The sequence below is a fragment of the Cebus imitator genome, unplaced genomic scaffold, assembly GCF_001604975.1.
Source record: "Cebus imitator isolate Cc_AM_T3 unplaced genomic scaffold, Cebus_imitator-1.0 Scaffold253, whole genome shotgun sequence".
In the NCBI taxonomy this organism is placed as follows: Eukaryota; Metazoa; Chordata; class Mammalia; order Primates; family Cebidae; genus Cebus; species Cebus imitator.
In genome coordinates, this window is record NW_016107568.1 from 2,664,113 (window position 1) to 2,668,661 (window position 4,549).

General features: G+C 49.9%; 1 protein-coding gene across 1 annotated transcript in view; it reads right to left on the reverse strand.

Annotated features, from left to right (window-relative positions):
• ZDHHC5 (zinc finger DHHC-type palmitoyltransferase 5) overlaps nt 1-2,883 on the reverse strand; it is a 33,371-nt gene extending 30,488 nt beyond the window's left edge. Inside the window, exon 1 of the mRNA XM_037728029.1 lies at nt 2,537-2,883. The gene's annotated coding sequence lies outside the window, so the exon portion shown is untranslated. The remainder of the gene's footprint in view (nt 1-2,536) is intronic.
• Nucleotides 2,884-4,549: the final 1,666 nt, after the last annotated feature.

A 4,549-nucleotide genomic window follows, 5' to 3' on the forward strand; every position in this document is an offset into this window, starting at 1 on the left:
AAAAAAAAAAAAAAAAATTAAAAACTAAATAAATAAAATTAGGGTTTCAGAAAGCCAAACAGAAGTATTAGAATAAAGTGATCGCCCGGAGTCTAAGAAATAGTTATGGTCCTCGAAAACATAAATCCTCTCTAGTCTCTGATTTAATGATTATTTAACTGTCACTTTCCTACAGGAATCAAAGCCTAACATTTGGAATTTAGGCCTCAGTACAGGTAACTCTGTTAACAAAAGCAAATTCTTGGTTCGTAGACAATATCTACTTTTTCTGTGTGTGGAAACAGTTTCCTTCTGCCACCCAGGCTGAAGTGCATGGTGTGATCTCGGCTCACTGCAACCTACACCTCCCAGATTCAAGCAATTCTCCTGCCTCAGCCTCCCGAGCAGCTGGGATTACAGGAGTGCACCACCACACCCAGCTAATTTTGTATTTTTAGTAGAGATGAGGTTTCACCATATTGACCAGACTAATCTCTAACTCTTGACCTCCTGGTGATCCGCCCACCTTACCCTCCCAAAGTGCAGGGATTACAGGTGTGAGCCACCGCTCCTGGCCAATATGTACTATTAAACCAAACTTTTCCCCCAAAATCCCAAAGATTAGAGAAGAGGGAAAATTATGCTACTTAAATTTTATCTAGAGTAGGATATCATTTAGATACCATATATTATTTCAGATCATATTTTCCACAAGAAAAAATGTCACATGGACTAATATTACAATAGTAATGCAGAGTCATGAAAAGCTATGCAATTTTGGGAGTATAATACTGGGAATACACAAGAGATCAGCATCTGAGATGCTTGGGGGCTACACAATAGAGGGACAACATAAGACCTAAGAATTTCTAACCAGAAGGATGTGCCACATATAGTAAGATGAAACCACAAGGATGAGTGTGGTTCATCAGAGTCAACAGTCTGAATCTATACTAGCATCACAAAAGTATACAAGAATATGTATGCCGGGCAGGCATAGTGGCTCATGCCTGTAATCCCAGAACTTTGGGAGGCCAAGGCAGGTGGATCATTTGAGGTCAGGAGTTCGAGACCAGCCTGGCCAACAAGGCAAAACCCTGTCTCTACTAAAAATATAAACAAATGAGCAGGATGCAGTGGCACTCGCCTATAATTCCAGCTACTCAAGAGGCCAAGGCACGAGACTCGCTTGAACCCGGGAGGCAGAGGTTGCAGAGAGCCAAGATCGCAGCAGCCTGGGCAACAGGGCCAGGCTCCGTATCAAAAATAAAAAAATAAAATAAGAATAAAGAATATGTATGCCATAGTAAGGCAGAGAGTACACTATGAAATGGAAATATGTATATGTAAACCAAACAATACAGGATACGTGTTTTGAAGGCTTTAATAAGGTTTAATACAGTTATCTCCTTAAATAGGTGGACACCAGCAGTACCAAGGACAACACAACTATTTTTTGTTGAAGTAAGTGGTGTAACAGTACAATAGAGTAAATCTAAATACACAGTAATGGAATAATCCACACGTCAAGGTATGGGAGAAAAAGCCAAGAAGTTTAACGTGGGTGTTATCATTATATACCGAGGTAGCAAAATACATGGCAACATAATTTAGTAAACACTATTTAAGTTTATAGAATGGGTGATAATGAGTATTCTGCAGATACTAAATCCAGGACAGAGGGATACTGAAATAAAAAGGTAGGCAAATGTAAGATCAACTTGGTCAAGATGGCATTAACCAGGAAGTGAAGAATCCAAGGCAGAAAAATAGTCTAGAGTATAACATATTGTGATCCTACAACTGCCTTCACAACTTTTAGCAACTTTCTTACTTATTTCAGTGTTTCATTCGGCCAAGTGGGCAAAACACTTTGCACCTCCCTGCCCCAAAAAGAAATTTATATAGGTAAAATACGGGCAAACGCATTCGCGCTCCACTTATAAAAACTACAAAGTACTAAAAGCATGGAGCACTCGGCTGGTGGCGGTAGGACGAGGAAGCGGACGGGTGGGAGAGAACAGGTAACAGGATGAGGCTTGAGCCAAAATAAGTATCGGCAGAGTGGAGCGAGGGACTCGAACGGCAGAGCGGTAAAAGAGAAACAGCACCCGGTCCCCACCACCTGGCAGGGGCAAGGAGATCACCCGTTGGGGCAGGGCTGACGACCGCTGAAACCGAGAAGAAGGAATCCACGGCGGCCAGGCCCACCGAGGTTGAGGGAGCGGGCTGCAGAGACCGCAGAACCCGGGGGCGCAGGGCCGGGGGCGGAAGGGGCGGCGGCTGGGCGCCAAATCGCCGAGGACCTTGGTCTGGAGCTGAGTGGCCGGCTACAACCCATTCCGAACCCTGGCGGTCGTGGATACTCGGCCTCTACTAGTCGTCCGTTTCCGGGGCCCACGGGTCCCGCCGCAGTTGAAAGACTCAGCCCGGAGGAGAAACGGGGCCTTAACCCCCTCCCAGTCGTCGGTCCCCCTTCCCTAGAGGTCACCCTCCCCTCCCACCTCACTGGTCCAGCACTTCCGGTTCCGCAGGGACCGGCGTCCTCGGCACTCACCCCAGAGCTCGGTGCCCGTCACCACAGCCGTCGTTGTCACCGCCGCCTCCCTGCAGTGCCGTCCGGCCTCTGAGAAGCAGCGCGCGGCCCCCGCACGCTCCACGCCCGCTCCGCTGCCGCGCGCCCCCGGCAGGCGACGCTCGTCTTGGAGCCGGAGCGCGGCCGTTGCCCTCAGTGTCGGGTCTCGAACCCTTCCAGCATTCCCATTGGCTCCCTGGTCCGGGCTCGCGCGACGTCTCGCGCGGCGCACGTTTCTCTCATTCATGCGGCTCGCGCCGCCGCGCCCACCCCCGCTCACTCTCCCATTCACCCATAGCCCCCACCCGCAAGCCGATCTCGGGCGTGCGCGCGAACCCCCGCGACCGCGGCGACCTCGCGGTCTGATTGGCTGCAGCAACACAGCGTGGTACGCACGCGAGAAGACCAGAGCGCGCACGTAAGGCCGTGGTGTTGCGAAGACGACGAGGAGAGGAGGATTGGCCTACTGCGCAGGAGTCAGGAATGAGGAAATGGCCAGGCGAGTCTTCCCTTCTCCTGTGTCCTGGTGTATTCCTTCTGATTCAAGCAAAAACCCTCGGAAATAAGAAAAGAATTATGTGTATGTACTGGAAGTACTTAAAAGCAAGCAGGTACCCTCTCGAATTCAGCAACCCCTTTCGCCATGAGGTGGTACAGTCCAGACAGGCTTCCAGCGCAGCCAATTACCGACGAATCTCACCGCTTCCTGCTTCAGCCCCTTCGCGGATTGGCCAATCGTTTGGTGACTAGGCCTCCTTTCCTACTTCCTTTTTTTTTTTTTTTTTTTTTTTTAATGGCGAAAACTTTATTTAAGCAATTTTGCTGGAGAAATGTTCAGTCTATTGAGTCCCGCTGGTCCCGGCAGAATACTGGGTGATGGAATGGTCTGGGCTGTGGCTCCCACAGAAGGAGACGCCTGGACTTGAAGAGCCAGTGTGGGGCGAGACTCCTGCCAAGTGCCGGGGAGGGACACAAAGAAGAGCCGTAGCTCTAACCGTGAGAGGGAAGCCTTAGGAACGCGCGACCTGAGGCGGTGGCGACCCCTCCACCCCCGGAGTGCGAGCTGAGAAGAGCTGGGAAGTGGATTCCCTTCATTCCATTAGTTTCCCACTCCCACACTTGGGATGGGCGCCCGCATCCCTCACCTCGCCCAATCCGAGAATACAAAGTTAAAAGTAAAAGGTTCTCTAGAATAGCTCCTGTCCCCAGCGAGCTAACTCTGCGTAGGTCACTGTGCTACACTTTGCCCTAATTAGCCCAAGACGGCTGTGAACGCAATAGCAATGCCACGTGTTCTCTCCCTGTTCAGCTCGAGGCCATTTCTTTTTTGGAAAGTAACTCTGGCTATTACATAATGGCCCCTCAAAAAGGTGTTTCAGGAGCCACTTCCCTGAATCCGAAGCCCTTCACCTGTAAAATCCTGAGGCTTGTCCTCGGATCTGGTCTTAAATGTTGCTGGCTTTACTGTGGTTCTCGTACTTTAACATTAGACAGCAAGGTAAAGGAGAACTGCCTTCGCCTGTTTCTGGAGTCTAGTCTAGTTTCTTCTCTGACATGGCTATTATCAGTTCTAGTTTATTCTTGTTAACGGCATCAATCCAGCATTTATTGCAACACACTTGAGAGTTCTTTATAACGACTTTGTACTTTTTTTTTTTTTTTTAAAGAGACGGGGTCTCGCTATGTTGCCCAGGCTGGAGTGCAGTGGCAATTCACACGCGTGATCCCACTACTGATCAGCACGGGAGTTTTGACCTGCCCCGTTTCCGCCCTCCTTAGGCAACCTGGTGGTCCCCCGCTCCCGGGAGGTCACCATATTGATGCCGAACTTAATGCAGCCACCCGATCGGCATAGCACACTGCAGCCCAGAACTCTTGGGCTCAAGCGATCCTCCCACCTCAGCCTCCCTAGTAGCTGGGGCTACAGGCACGCGCCACCGCGCCCGGCACGACTTTGTATTTTTAAAACTCTTTAGATTTGGCCAGGCGCGGTGG